Source organism: Mytilus californianus, unplaced genomic scaffold (genome assembly GCF_021869535.1).
Source record: "Mytilus californianus isolate M0D057914Y unplaced genomic scaffold, xbMytCali1.0.p SCAF_1, whole genome shotgun sequence".
NCBI lineage: Eukaryota > Metazoa > Mollusca > Bivalvia > Mytilida > Mytilidae > Mytilus > Mytilus californianus.
In genome coordinates this window covers 2,836,329-2,853,693 of record NW_026262581.1, presented here as the reverse complement: position 1 = coordinate 2,853,693, position 17,365 = coordinate 2,836,329, and positions in this window count along the sequence as shown.

Genomic DNA, 17,365 nt, shown 5'->3' with positions numbered 1-17,365 from the left:
GGAAACTAACTAAGGTAGCTACAGATGTTGGCTGGATACTGTCGCCCAAGAAAAAAACGAGAAACAATACTCCTAACAGGTTTCGTGAAGTCTCAAAATAAAATTTAATCATTGGAATCCACAGTTATAATGAGTAGCCAGTAGGTATTTAGATTCGTCAGATTATCAGAAGGAAGAAGCAACCATCTAGACTGAATTATTGAGAACATATAAAAATAAGGAGATGTATGTTTACTTGTTTTTGTTAATATGTCTTTTGATTGAGTTAAGCTATTTCTATTGATATTTTATAGTGTGTCTTTCTATGTTGGGATGTTACACTATTGTTTCAGGTGGGGTGAAGGTTGGCGTTTATTGGGGCGTTTGCTCCATTTGTTTGCGCCTGTCCTGGGTCCGGTGCCTGGTGTTCAGTGGTTGTCGTTTGTTGATGTAGTTCATGGGTGTTTCTCGTTTCTCGTTTTTTTTATATAGATTAGACCGTTTGTTGTCCTGTTTGAATGGTTTTGCACTAGTCATTATGGGGGGCCCTTTATAGCTTGCTGTTCGGTGTGAGCCAAGGCTCCGTGTTGAAGGCCGTACTTTGACCTATAATGGTTTACTTTTACAAATTGTGACTTGGATGGAGAGTTGTCTCATTGGCACTCATACCACATCTTCTTATATCTATATGTGGTAAGATTGCCAATGAGACAACTATACACCAAAGTTCAAATGAAGTGGATGTAAGCAATTGTAGGCAACCGTACGGTCTTCAACAGTGAGAAAACCCCATACCGTATAGTCGGCTATAAAAGGCCCCGACATGAAAAATATGAAAAATTCAATTGAGAAAACTAACGGCCTAATTGATAACAAACAATTTACGAAAAACAAATATGAAAAACATGAATTAACGACAACCACAGACTTGGGATAGGCTCATATAGAATGTGGTGGGTTTAAGCTAGTTTACTGGTGCAACCCCCATTCCCAACCTGGGACAGTGGTGTAACAGTACATTATAAGAAAAAACTATAAAAATCAGTTGAAAAGGGTTAAACTCATCAGATCGACACAAAGCAGAAAACATTAAACGAAAACACAGACATGACGTGGCAGCGTATCTATACATCCCACAACAACAAAAAAAACTAAGTAAAGATCTGATAGTTCTCGCAGTTACTGACAACAAGTTCAAAGACAATTACAACTAATAAACATATCGTGTATCTAAGACTCAAATATCAATCAGTACACATCCAACATCCAATGGATTAGTGTAAAGACGTCATTAAGAGTCAAAGAAAACATGGCCTTGTGCAATGCCAAAATATAGGTATGTACAGATAGTATAGTACCGTGAATGTGCATATGTGTATAACAATGATATTTGATATGGTTTTAATTTACTGATAACAAAATTAATATGTATATCAATAAAAACAATATTCAAAGATCTAATTACAGTATAACTGTTGAATTGGTAATCTTTAAGAATACGTTTATTTAAAGGATTATTAAGTTTACCCGGATCGTATCTAAATTTCCGGGCTTGGTAAACAATATTCCCGTAAAGGATGCACTATTCCGTTTGAAATGAGTTTTCTACAAGTACAGCTAAACTTGCAAACCAAATCTTTTTGTATATTACGCCTGTAGACCTTGTTGTTGAAAGATACAAGAACTGTCCTTAATTCAAAAATATATTATTTGTAAGTGTTTAAGATCTTTAAACGACATTACAATTAAAGTTAGGATGAGAAAATACCACCCAATCAATTTTTTTACGAAAACATTATATTCATGGACAAGATGCCGACAATGACTGTACTAATTGAAAGCATTTAAGACTGTGGTATATGTAACCATGCAAAATAACTTGTGTGTTAATGCAAGGCTACTCATTAAAGTAAATCTTCTTTCGAATATATTATGTAGCAAGCCGTACAAGTTGTAAAATGGGAAGTTTGTGATGACAAAGTTGAAATCGTCTCTTTTGTCGTATATGTTATTAAATAATCTATATAAAAAAATCGTATAACACGAACACAGGAATATGTAATTTCTAAAAAATGGAGACTAAATTAATTCATTTAAAACTTTCATTATAAGTTTTATTATGCTGAAGTTCTTTTTAAAAACTGCATTAAGCATGTTAAATAACTTGGGATTATCAACAGTGAGTATATCATAAAAGTATCTGCGATTATTGTTAAAAATTCCATTGATTTCTCAGAGTGTTTAATTTTCCCTTCATATAGTTTAAATCCACTGGGTTTGTGACAAAATGACTCAATTAACATTTCTTGACAAATGCATATCTTGAAGAAAAGTAAATTAAAATTAGAATAACTATCATAAAAACAAGAAGTTGCAATAGTAGTCGTCTTAAGCATACCCCCAACTCGCTATTCAAAGTATCGCCAAATTCGAAACAGATGTCTGGCAGATCCGACAAGTATGGAAGCTTAAATGGGTCAAAAGTTTATAATTCATATTGACATATCTAAGTCAAAATCTATACAACATTTCTACAAGTTAACTTAAATATGGGTTCTTGTTGAGTTGGTATCTCTCTAAATATCAACAAATCAACCTAATTTTGTATACGTTTCGAGAGAACAAAGTATACATTAAATATCATTGGTAAAACATGACTTTAGCTGTGTGGAGTATATGATTTGTTTTCATCTTGTTTACTTTTAAATGTCATTTTGACGACACAACTTCTCAACAAGTGGACAAGTAACAAGTCATCTTATCGTGTTATTTAAAATATACATACTTATTCTAAGTCAGATTGTCTTAAAAATAACAGCATATTAGCATATATGGTGTAAATTTGACTATAAATGCCAAAGACGAGACATACAGTCTAAAGTTACTGAGCTTCTACAGATCTTTGATAGGCTAGTGGAAAGCAAACAATGTTTCGGACAATGTCTTTCAAGGTATGTTGACCCATTTCTCAGTACTAAATATCGAATTAGGATTGCGTGAAAGTTAAAATACATATTGCCATATTTGACTATGAAACTGAAAAGGTGTAACCGGTAAAATATGCAGTCAATGGTATTGCAATGTTTTTATAGTACGAACAACTAATATCCAAATCCTGCAAAAGCTCCTTAGGATATACCATGGGTTGTAAAAAGTAAAAAAAAAAAGGGTTATAAAAAGTAAAAAAAAAAAATAATACCGAACTCCAAGAAAAAATCTGAATGGAAAGTCCTTAATTGAATTGCAAAATAATAAAAAAGCTCAAACACATCATGCGAATGGAAAGCAACTGTCATATTCCTGACTGGATACAGGCATTTTTTTGCGTGTAGAAAATGGCGGATTAAACCTGTTTTTGAAGCTAGCTAAACCTCTCATATGGATAACAGTCGCATACCATTCCTTTATATATGTAACAGGGTTAAATTGTGATTGTAATTTATGCACTTTAATATCTGAAGTTGGTCAGTTTTCTGTAGTGTAGAACTTATATAAACAAAACAGATGTGGTATGATTGCCATAAGTTGTATATTGTAGGAAAACTAATTGTACTCGCTACGAAAAAGGAGAAAGCTCAGAGAACATCGCCTTTCTCTCTCATATAAATTAAAGCTTAAACAAATAAATGTTACATATTCCGACAATGAACGAATTTTGTATTTGTAATTTACAATGACGACTGTAAGGGCAGGTGTTCACATTAGTGATAGACTGTGTTAACGGCAAGCTACACAAATTATCCAAATATTTGATACGCCCGAATTGTTAAAAATTCATTTACAGGAAATATAGTATTTTTTGACACCTTAATTACCTTTTAAGCAATAATCACGTGGTCGGTCTTCTAAATTTAGAAACAATCACTTGAGGCTACCGGTAAATTATAAAGCCTATCACCTCACAAATATAGATTTATTTCGTCTTCAAGTTATTGTTCCACTACTAAATTGTCTATTCTACTTACTAGTACACTTGGTACAATCAAAAACCTGATAATAAATTGTTCAAATAAGGCCTTTGAAAATAGTGGAATTAACTACTTTTGGAGTGTCAAAAACTCGTTGGAAGTACTTGATAAATTGCATGCATATATTGGTGATTTTGAATCTGTTCAAAGTTTTGATTTTTCTACCCTATATACCACTTTGCCTCATATTCTTATTAAGAAAAAATTCACACACCTAATTAAATGGGCATTTAAAAAGTCGGAATGCGAATACATGTTCAAACTCTTTTAGGTCATTTTTTAGTAGCAACAAACAAAAGAGCTATGTCAATTGGACATGCTTTGATACTATATCTGCCCTTGAATTTTTACTTGATAACATTTTTGTTCGCTTTGGAGATTCCGTATATCGTCAAGTTATCGGAATTCCAATGCGGACTTACTGTGCACCACTTTTTGCGGACCTGTTTTTGTATTGTTATGAGTTACAATTTATGACTAAAATCAGCAAAGATCCATCGAAACAACATCTGATACAAAAATTTAACAATACTTTTAGATATTTGGATGATAAATTGGCTCTCAATAATAACGACTTCAGTATGTATACTAAAGAAATTTATCCTGTTGAACTTACTTTAAATAAAGCTAATACTAACAATGACCACTGTCCTTTCCTCGATCTTGATATCTATATCATTAACGGGAAGCTTAATACAAAAATTTATGATAAAAGAGATGATTTTTCATTTCCTATCGTTAATTAGCCATTTTTAGATGGTGACGTTCCCTTGTCACCATCTTATGGTGTTTATATATCTCAACTTGTACGATTCGCTCGTGTATGTAACAACGTATTAGATTTTAGCGAAAGAAATTTATGTATTACTGAAAAATTATTACACCAGGGTTTTTGATATCATAAACTAGTCAAAACATTTACTAAATTTTATCATCGGTATAAGGACATCATTCGTAAATATAACTCAACATGCAGACATCTTATACGTTCGGGTATTTCATATCCAATCTTTTATGGTAATATTCTTTACAAAACACAAAAATGTCAGTATTCACCTCAAAAGCTAACAAAACCTTTAAACAGACTTATTAAGAAGGGATATAGTTACGATACTGTTGTCAGGTCATTAAAGATTGCATATTTTGGCTTTAATATTGATTCACTTATAGGGTCTTTGCATCGGAATTAAACATATTTATTCTAAAACCAGTTGTTGGCATGACACGGGTTATGTTCTTCTCATATATTTTATGATGGTATAATACTAAACCCCTAACAGGAGGGATTGTGCCTGATATTCAAATGATGAAGACATAATCTTTCAATCAGTTCAATTGAGGTCTGGAGCTGGCATGTCAGTAACTGCTAGTAGTTTGTTGTTATTTATGTATTATTGTCATTTTGTTTATTTTCTTTTGTTTCCTATTCTGACATCGGACTCGGACTTCTCTTAAACTGAGTTTTACTGTGCGTACTGCTGTACGTTTGTTTTTTCTACATTGGCTAGAGGTATAGGGGGAGGGTTGAGATCTCAAAAAACATGTTTAACCTCGCCGCATTTTTGCGCCTGTCCCAAGTCAGGAGCCTCTGGCCTTTGTTAGTCTTGTATCATTTTTAATTTTAGTTTCCTGTGTATAATTTGGAGTTTAGTATGACGTCCATTATCACTGAACTAGTATACATATTTGTTTAGGGGCCAGCTGAAGGACGCCTCCGGGTGCGGGAGTTTCTCGCTGCATTGAAGACCCATTGGTGGCCTTCGGCTGTTGTCTGCTCTATGGTCGGGTTGTTGTCTCTTTGACACATTCCCCATTTCCATTCTCAATTTTATCACATATGTTATACCTTAGCATACTGGCTTTTGCAAAAAGACTATTTTTAACATCCATGTACTTAAAAGTTTTAAGCCCTATAACCTTACCCTTTTGGACCATCGCACTTTAGCGTGATAGACCATCGTACTTTAGCAAACAAACAACCATCGAACTTAAGCAAACAAACAACCATCGCACTTTAGCGTGAGACACCATCGTACTTTAGCGTAGACCATCGCACTTTAGCGTGACCATGTCACTTTAGAGTACCATCGTACTTTAGAGTCCTACATATTTAAAGCGGAAAAGAAGATTTATATTTATTATTTGATTTTCTCTATCATTAGGTAAGCTTAAAATCTGGATCTTTAACAAGTAATTTTTGTAACTTTCATACTATTAATTGCTTAAGCTATATTTTTCGTCACTCTCTAACCATCAACAAGCATAAACTTATACCAAAGAAAGATATTGGTATATTAAACAACTGAATACTGTTTAGTTTGTGTATTGAAAATCATAGTGGAAATCACTTTTTCCGTAATTTGGCTCTGTCCAGAATATGTGCTGGTGAGTCCTGGTATATTCCTGGTGGGTCCTGGTATTTTGCTGCTAAAGCTCTAATATGAAAGTTACAAAAATTACTTGTTAAAGATCCAAATTTTAAGCTTACCTAATAATAGAGAAAATCAAATAATAAATATAAACTTCTTTATTATTTGAAATTGTTCAGCCGAGTTTTTAAAATTTGGTTTACAAAGAGCGCGACTGAGCAAAAAACAAAAATCAATATTGTACACAAATTAACGCAGCACTATAACGAAAATATTTTTTCTTTTCAAGCCGAATTTAAAAATCCAGGGAATGCATTGTTGCTTATTAGATGGTTTATTTCTTACTTTATTTTGATACAGTTTGTTTCAGTTTCTTGCTTATAAAATTGTATATTTGATGATATAACGAACTTGAGGCTGCATCTTCGATTTCCGAGATACACAGATGAAATGTTGAAATTGATGATCAAATAGGTTCATCCGGCTGATTTCTATAGTTTGATACCGCCACTTCACTATAAGGTCATTCTTCTGTGAAGCTATGAATACAGAAAGGTCTACGCACAAGGAACAATATTTTATATGCATCGCATGGAGTTTCCCGGAAAATGTTATGTAAATAATGCGTAAAAAACTGATAGGCAATGGTGACACCAACGAAAGGACAAATGTATTGGGCCTCATCATATGTTACTATGTATCATTAATTCCTGTTTAGTGAAATGGGGACTAAATGTAGTTTTAAGATAACAATATTTTTTTCTTTAACATATTCGAATGCGTTTTTTCTATTGTGATCCCCAATTCATACATTTCGGAACCATATAAATAGATAGTATGTAGCTGTTAACGTTTATAAGATGTTTGGTACATCCCGTAACTGTGGACAAACGTATCTAGTTCCAGGCCGGTTCAGACCTTACCGTGTTTAGCAGCTTTACCACTTGTTTCATTTAGAAAAAATCAAATGTACGCAAAATTTGTTCTTTCGGTACAAAAACAACAAGACGCCAGCAGGCTACATTCAACTTGGCCAAATAAATATTTTTTTTTTAAATTCAATTGTCAATGACCTTCAATAATGTACATGTAGAAATAGAAAACTTTCAAAATTGGGTAAAAAATATCCCTGATAGCTGCAATCCTACTTCCTCAAAAGTTGTTTGGCAGGTTATATCTCATCCTTCTTGATTTTTATATCTAGCACAATTTTGAAGATATTTGCCAATACCGGTATTCTGGTCCCTATATTGTTTATTTAGTAATGGTTGCCATCTTGTTTGATTTACTGCAGCCTCGAATACAATTTTAAACAAGGTACCATATTGATGATTTAGACACATTTTGATTCCGATTAGCAAAGTGATTTGAGAGGATAATTTTGAGAAAAAAAAGTTTGCGGGTGACGAAGACGGACACTAAGTGATGGCAACAGCTCACATTGCATTTAGGTAAATATTCAGGGACTCGTTAAACAGAAAGAACTAGCATGGTGAACCTGAAAGTTGCTTACACAGTAGAACCTATTTGAAAAAAATTACAAAAGCATAAAAAATGCAAGTAAATTTTAAACTGGAGGTTATGTGATGATGTGTGCAAAAGGTTAATCAAAAATTAAAATCCTAACATCCAATGGTTCAGTTGAGCATTTTATTTTAGTATGAAGGCTTCTTGAGATCCCACCAAAAAATTGGAACAGGGTCTCCCTTATGATATAAGTTATTGAGATTGCTAGAAGCAAAACGTAAAAGTCAATTAAAAGTATATTATTCTCACAATTGTGCCTTTTTGTTTGGTTTCCAAGACAACTAAAGTCATTCATATACTCCCTTTATAGTTTTTCGTGCGATTTTCCATGGCATTTGGAGCCAATCATAGACATTCACAACTGCTGAATCCCTTTTGAGACCACCTTTCAAAAAAATTTTTTTTGGGAAAGTATCAGACCGATACTTCTCAAATTCGAACTTAAGCGAGATATTGTTGTAGTAAACCGTCATTATTTTTTTTCAAGTCTCGCACTAACAAAGCGATATATATTGCCGCTCGCCCATCCGCCCACTTTTTACCACACGATAAGTTATACGCTACAAAGACATATTACTGACGGATACCACCATCACAACATAGCCCTGGCTTTGCCTACTTCGGTATAAATGTGCCATATTAGATAGACACCATTTCACATGACTCCCATTTGCTTTACATAAGCATGGTTAATTGTTTTGACATCTATGTATATATGTAATATCAACATTACAAAATCTATACAGTTCTTTGTTTGGTGTAAAGATCAGCTGTCGGGATTACAGACAAACAAGCTGTGCTTTCTTGCTTCATTGTCTTGTGCAAATAGAATCATCTTTTGGTGATGGGCCTTACCTGAAGCGTATAATTAACTTTATTTACTTTATTCGCAAACGCACAATTATGTCCCAAAAGGACTGAAGGCACATTTATCATGAAAAATGCAGCAAAATACATCTATTTAGTAACAACATGAAGAAATACAGTACATAAGTACATTATAATGTGAAACTTATGCAGTCAAGGAGTCCACCTTCCTCAGTATCAATTAATTTTTTTAATAAATGGAGCCAGATATACTGCATAGATTCAAACGAAGACATTATTTTTTCAAGTTTAATATTTCTAGTTATACTACTTGATTTTCGTTTTCTTTGTTGGTTGGGTTTTGTACACGTTTTCCATTTTTGCTGTTTGACTTTTTCGACATTTATAATTATAAACGTTGCAGTATTTTGATGCATAATTTTAAATTTATTAGAGGGTAAATTGTAAAATAAGTAGAGGCTCAGATGGCTGAGCCTGTATCGCTCACTTGCACAAAATGCCTCTGAAGCAAACTTCCATAGGAAGATAAACCTACACAAATGATTACGGTATTACTCAAGGCTTGTCTGCCTTCAGATATATAATCAGAAAACAATAATCACTCCGCCATGTTTGTTGTCCGAATTAGCATGTTTTGCCCATAGGGTCCAGTGTACAGGATCTTCCATACATTATTCCTGTAAAGTTTGGTTCAATTTGCTTCAGTAGTTTAAGGGCAGTTGATCAAAATATGTTTGCCATATGGCCCAATGTTACAACACATCCTAGCTGCACTGGTGGCCATCTATGATGAAGGTCGGACATGTCAGACACAATTTGTATAGGGGACTAACGAAGAACTTTTTATCTAGTTTGGTTCGAATTGGCAAAACAGTTTCTGAAATAAATTATCATTAACATGTTTCCTATAGGGTCCACTGTTAAACTAAGTCCTGCGATGGCAGGGGACCATCCAAGGACTATTTGGCCAAATAATTTTAGAAAAGATTACCATTTACATTTTTTCCCCATAGGGTCAAATGTTGAACTGTGTTCTGTGCTGGCGGTTATGTTCTTTGCTTGACGGAACAAAATGAACAATCTTTGAAAAAGACCTTCTATATAATATAAAGTTTGGTTCAATTTGCTTCAGTCATTTCAGAGTAGTTGATCAAAATGTGAAAAATTAACGGACGGATGGCTTATCTTTTGGGTCAGATGAACTTAAAATATCATTAATATTTTTAAAATGGGGTCCAATGTTTATAAACTATGTCCAATGCTGTTGGCCATATTAATTAGAGGTAGGACATGTCATTCATATTTTATAAAAGAAGACCAGCTTAGGACTATTTCAACAAAGTTTGGTTCAGAAAAGATGGTCATTTACAGGTTTTTTAGGGTCCAATATTAATATATGTTCTGCGCTGGCGGTAATGTTTTCTGTCGGATTGGAACAAAATGAGCAATCTTTGAAAAGGACATTTCATACATCCTTCAAGTAAAGTTTAGTTTTATTTGATAAAAAAAAATCGCCAAAATTTAGATGCATATCATGTACTTCTGACCATCGTGGATGAAGGTCGGACATGACAAACACATTTCAAATGGGGACCCCAAAAAACTATTTTTACAAAGTTTGGTTCAAGTTTGAAAATTAGTGTCAGAAAGATGACCATCAACATGTTTCCCATGTGGTTTAATGTTAAACTATGTCCTACTCCGGTCATCTTGGATAGAATGGGACATGTCAGACACATTTAATAAAGGGGACAAACCAAGGATTTTTTTACCGAGTTTAGTTCCAGCTGGCTAAATAGTTTTACAAAAGATGACCATTAAAAGGTTTTTCATATAGGGTCCAATGTTGAACTATGTACTGAAATTGCGGCCATCTTGGATGAAGGTCGGACATGTCAGACATATTATATAAAGGGGACCACCAAAGGTATATTCTAACTAAGTTTGGTTTCAGTTGGCGAAATAGTTTCAAAAAAGTGAATCAGTGAGTCAGGTGAGCGAATGAAAGAGTGAAAATATGAATAGTCATAGAGTTCATGATTTAGTATGGAACTCAAATGGGCAATCGTAATTAAGGACTTAATTCCACTCAAAGACCAAATTTACACTTAGATTGCAATATTCCTGAAAAGTGGGTTTATCGACTTTATATTACATCTCAAATTCTTTTTCAAAAATCAACTGATTTGAAAACAAATGATACATAGTACACAACTGATATATACTGAGAAATGGAAATCTATATTTTAACAAACAATGTTTACGTGTCAAAAAAGTCACACACAGTAATTAAAACACTAAAGAAGTCCAATGCTTCCCGAACAGTGTGTGGAACAGGGGTATAATTTGGTGGCAAGCCTGTCAAGAGGTTAACAACTTCAATGAAATTTGCAGAACATCCCCTGAAAGGGAACCTTTCTGTGAACATATTTTCCGGTTCAATTATTGCATGATCTGTACATGGTAATGAGAAAGACTGGTCTACTTTATCAAATAATTCAGGTTGGTAATATAGTACATCTGGTTTGCCAGTAGGAGTTAATAATTGGTTTCGGCGTTGAGCACGAACAGTGTGTGAATTCCATCATGTCATACAATCTTGTAGCTGAGACTGAATCATTGGATGAAAACAATATCGTATGCATTCAATATGGATAGGATTGTGATTATTCAGGACTGCAGTGTCACGCATTTTAGCAAACACATTCCTCCAAAACTGTGTAAAATGCATATTCAGCGTGCCCCAAAGTCTTTCGATTCCGTAATTGGCAGGTGAAGGCCCAACTAAAAAGCTTTTTTCTCCCACACCCTATCACCGTGGTCCAGTCGTAGGGCAATCTGTAAATCTCGCATGATTACATTTTCTGTTCCTGCATCTGATCTGATAATAGCCGGAATGCGACGATTTTCCTTGATGAAGTTGATGTAAAAGTTTGCAATGTATCTGGGATCATTGTTTGATGGCCCAGCTTTTAGCCACAGGACTTTTCTGGAAAATCCGTCGATCACCCAATGAATTGCGATTCCATATGGTTTAAGTTTATCGTATCCGGCCACGTGTATTAAATAATTGGGACTCAGACTAAAATACTGCCTTCTTATAAGTCTTCTTTGGGTCTTTAGGGCGACATTCTCTCTATCTATTTCTCTCATGCATATTCGAACGACTTCTTGGAACAGGTGTATACCTCGAAAAATATTAAGCTGTCGCCACATTGCTCGATATCCCAGATTTACTAAACCTTGACATCGAAGTTCCAAAATACAATTTATCACTGTTTGCAAAGGTATTTGACGTCTTCTCAGGTTCAGGCGTCTTTTCATCCGCTTAATTGTTGATATACTAAAATACATATTATGAACTAACATCAAAAACCCACATATTTCTTTCGTAGTGTACCGAAGATCATGATAATAGCGAACAGGTTCTTGGGTGTTTGCAATGTATCCAGGCATTTCCCAAGCAAGACAGAAATGCATCACAAGGAATGTTACCTGAAAAAAAATACATAGTTAGTCATATACATTATATGTAAACATCTGTAATCTGACAACAGCACCTTGAATCCCTATATGCTAATACAAACCTTGTAATATGTACATATTACATTTTTTAATAGAAAAATTTAACAAAACTTACCAGTATCTTGATGACATTTTTTCGTTAAATAATCAAGAATTTTCTAAATATACTGCCAAAATTTCCCAAACGAGCTTACTTTCAATAAATCTAATGTCAGCAGTAGTAGTTGTCCATTCCTAGATTTAGATATTTCTATTTATCAAGATAAACTTTACACTAAAATTTACGACAAAAGAGACGATTTTTCATTCTCTATTGTTAATTTTCCTTTTCTTGATGGCGAAGTTTCAGTTGCTCCATCTTACGGTGTTTATATATCCCAACTCGTTCGCTATGCCCGTGTCTGTAGTGAGGTAATTTATTTCAACGAACGTAATCAGTGTATCACTAGTAAATTATTGCGTCAAGGGTTTCGTTACCACAAATTTCTTAAATCATTCACAAATCTCTTTAATAGATATAAAGATTTGGTTAGAACATTTGGCTGTAACTGTAGAAAACTTATAAAAAACGGGATTTCGCATTCTAATTTTTACGGTAATATTGTTTATAGAGCTCGAAAATTTATAAACGACCTTATACACTTATTGACCCTTTGAATAAATTAACTCTTAAAGGTTACCATATTAATATCGTAATAAAAACTTTGAACATTGTTTTTATCGGTACTGATATCGATTTTGTTATCAATAAATTAAAACACTACTAGATATATATTTTTGTTAATGAACTTTTTTGGGATGTATAAAAACACAGACAGGCCTATTTAAAAATGTGTTTTATATACTTGTAACATAGCTATAGATATATATATTTATAGTACTATGAACCCATACGGTCCCACAACCTGTCTTCACTTTTATTTTTGTATTGTACAATGTCATGTCTTCTCGGGATGTTATGACGTCTATACACCAACTACTTTGGATGTATATTGATTGGTATTTAGTCTAGGACACATGATTTCTTTATCATTTGTTTTGGGTTTTGAACTAGCTTTCAGTAACTGCGAGTACTCACAGATGTTTACTTTGTTTTAGTTGTCCGATGTTACTATTAATTTCTTATTATTTTCTTCGTGGTGTCCTTTATGATTAATTGTGTTATCTAACCTGTTTATTCATTGGTTGGTTACTTTATGTTACGTGGTAAAAGTCTGATAAGTTAAACCCATTTCAAAAGAGTTTTAAATGTTTGTTATTCTGTTGTGCTGTAACACCACTGTCCCATGTTAGAGGAAGGGTTTAGATCCAGCAAATACGTTTAACCTCGCTGCACATATACTATATGTACCTGTCCCAAGTCAGGTGCCTGTAATTTTAGTGGTTGTCGCTTGTTACTGAGTGTACTATTTGTTTTTCGTTTATTGTGTTTATATATAAATCTGGCCGTTAGTTTGTCCGCCTGAATTGTTTCACATTAATAGTTTTGGGACCATTTATAGCTTACATGGCGGTGTGGGTCAAGGATCTACATTGAAGGCCGCACTGTGACCTACAATTGGTTATGTTTACTGCTTTGGGTCTTGAATAGAGTGTTGTCTCATACCACATCTGTTGTGTTTATATAAGTTCTGCACTACAGAAAACTGACCAATTACTACAGATATTAAAGTGCACAAATTACAATCAAAATTTAACCCTGTTACATATATAAAGGAATGTTATGCGACTGTTATCAAAATGAGAGGTTAAGCTAGCTTCAAAAACAGGTTTATTCTGCCATTTTCTACACACACAAAAATGCCTGCACCCAGTCAGGAATATGACAGTTGCTTTCCATTCGCATGATATGTTTGAGCTTTTTATTATTTTACAATTTAATTAAGGACTTTCCATTTAGATTTTTTACCTGGAGTTCGGTATTATTGTTTACTTTTTACTTTTTACAACCCATGGTATATCCTAAGGAGCTTCTGCAGGATTTGGATATTAGTTGTTCGTACTATCAAAACATTGCAATACCATTGACTGCATATTTTACCGGTAACACCTTTTCAGTTTCATAGTCAAATATGGCAATATGTATTTTAACTTTCACGCGATCCTAATTCGATATTTAGTACTGAGAAATGGATCAACATACCTTGAAAGACATTGTCCGAAGCATTGTATCCTTTCCACTAGCCTAGCAAAGATCTGTAGAAGCACAGTAACTTTAGACTGTATGGCTCGTCTTTGGCATTTATAGTCAAATTTACATCATATATGCTAATATGCTGTTATTTTTAAGACAATCTGACTTAGAATAAGTATATATATTTTAAACAACACGATAAGATGACTTGTTACTTGTCCACTTGTTGAGAAGTTGTGTCGTCAAAATGACATTTAAAAGTAAACAAGATGAAAACAAATTATATACTCCACACAGATAATATCATGTTTTACCAATGATATGTTATGTATACTTTGTTCACTCGACATGTTTACAAAATTAGGTTGATTTGTTGATATTTAGAGAGATACCAACTCAACAAGAACCCATATTTAAGTTAACTTGTAGAAATGTTTTATAGATTTTGACTTAAATATGTCAATATGAATTATAAACTTTTGACCCATTTAAGCTTCCATAGACAAGCGCTCACACATTGAAACTTCTTTTTGTCAAACTGTTGACCAGATATGTAGTCATTATGTTTAGGAGAACATGAGCAAAGTATAACGAAATTAGTTGTTGGACGAACTATAGAAATAAAACTTGACCTGAATTTTAGGTCCACTAAATTATATTTGAATTTTAAAATATTTGGTCAAACGGTACTTTATTATCATACGGAAACCGAAGAAATTCTAATTTACAAGGTAACAAAGCGGCATAAGCTCGACATTTTTTTGTTTATTTATTTATTTTTCAAATATTTTGGCCTAGAGAATTACTAAAGTGACATTTATTGTCGAAATGCGCATCTGGTAATATTGGTACCATTAATGGTATTACTACCACTGGCTCGATACCTTAGGTGGTTGACTGTTCGTCCTTGAGGGAACCACCTGCCTAGTATACTCAATACTTCGGCACTGGCATGAAAATGGAAATTATTTTAAATTAAGGAATATATCTCCCTCAGTCAAAGCTCTGAATCCTTACCCGGCTTTGTCTTCTCTTTTTGTATTTTTTGTCTATAGGCTCTTCATTTTTTTTGTCTGTTTTTTTTTCTCCTGTTCTATTAGCTTTTTTATTTAAAGTTTTTTCTTCTTTTGCCATACCAATGTGTTACCCTTCCTTTATTTTCTATAACCGAAGCTATATTATTTATGTGTTTGCTGTCATCATATATGTGTATTGTATATGTAAGGAGAGGACTTAATATAAGTTGTAATAACTTGTGTCCAATCCTATTGCTTGATTAATGCAATAAAATATTATTAAATCAAAGTTTTGGATTTTAAAATATTTTGGCCTCGAGCATCACTGAATAGACACTTATTGTCGGAATGCGCATCTGGTGCAGTTTAAATTTGGTGCCATTTATTTAATAAATACCTATGCTAGTGGACTGGTTGCTACTGAGGGTATCACCAACCCAGTCGCAAGTACTTCAGTCCTGGCATGAAAATACGGATATTGTGTTTTTACAAAGGTTTGGAAGTTATTTTAAATTAAGGAATATATCTTCCGCATGCTAAGCTGTGATTCCTTTCTAAATGCAAAAACCACCGAAATCGTAAACTTTGTGTTTTGGTCCATGACATTGTGATGAAATTTCAAAGTTTTTGACTAAGTAGTACCTAAATTATCAATCTGAAACAAAAAATTACTGACGCACGGACGAACAGACGAACATGTTAATCCCTATATACCCCACCTATTTGAAAATCTGTTCTGGTTATAAGGTTTTAAGATTGCTGTCTGATTAACATTTTCCTATATTTTCACTCATTTATAATATAAATTTATAAAATTGTCTTATGAAATGTTAAGGAATTTTTTTTTCATTTTTAAGGTATCAAAAATTTGACCTTATAGTTTGAAAAGTATTTTTAATGTCAAGTTCATTGGGATATTAGAGAAAAAAATCCTCTAAGATACTATGCTTATAATTTTGTACGCCATACACGCATTTAGACTCATTAGTGACTTTCGAATCAAAAAGTTAAAAAGCCAAATCAAGTATGAAGTTGAAGGGCATTTAGGACCCAACATTCCGAAAAAGTTTTGCCAAATACAGCTAAGGTAAACCATTCCTTGTGTAAAACAAATCCTTAGCTTTTCAACTGTTTCGGTACATAATTTATCATCTGCTTTCAAATATTCGGCTTTAAGCTCCTTATGAAGATAAATTCTAGAAAAGGGCTTCAGACGCATGAGATTATAAAGTGTGTTTTTCCATTTTTTTATAGCACTGGGTCGATACCGATGCTGGTGGACTCAGTTCCCGAGGGTATTATCATCAGCTCAGTAGTGAGTTCTTCGGTACTGACATAATCTATAACAAACCTTTTTTTTTTAAATGTCCGTTAATTTGGAAATTATCAAGAAACTAAATGTCTATTATTTTTAGGTATTTTTTTGGTTATATAGCTCTTTTTCGGTTCTTACACATCATTGGCTTTCAAATATTCGACCGCGTTTGAGCGTTCCTGGTGAAGGTAAATCCAGAGAAGCGCTTCGGACGCATGATATTATAAAGTGTTATTTACATTTCTTTTTTTATTTTAAACAATTCAAAATGCTAAATTAACTTTATTTGGCCTTTTTAACATTTTTGATTCATTGATGAGTCCTTTGTAGACAAAACGCGCGTCTGACGTACAAATCCTGGTATTAATGACGAGTTTATTTGAAAGGTGTGTTACTTTCTGACGGAATATACATAAACATTGATTTGAAAAAAAAGGCAAAATGTTTTTTTTTTTCTCTTTGAGGAGATTATATATGATGTCTGATTCACATGTATACTAAAATAGGGTTTGTCAGTAGGGCTGCACATTTAGAAATCATTTGAGACTGTTTGTTGAAATATCAATCCACCAAACTAGACAAATATGTTGTCGATTTAAAAGTGTAGTAATCTAATGATATCATCTTTTATGTGTATTTGTCGTTGGAATCATTATGGTTCTTCACCAAGTAAGATATTTAGTTATTTAAATCAACCTTTGAAG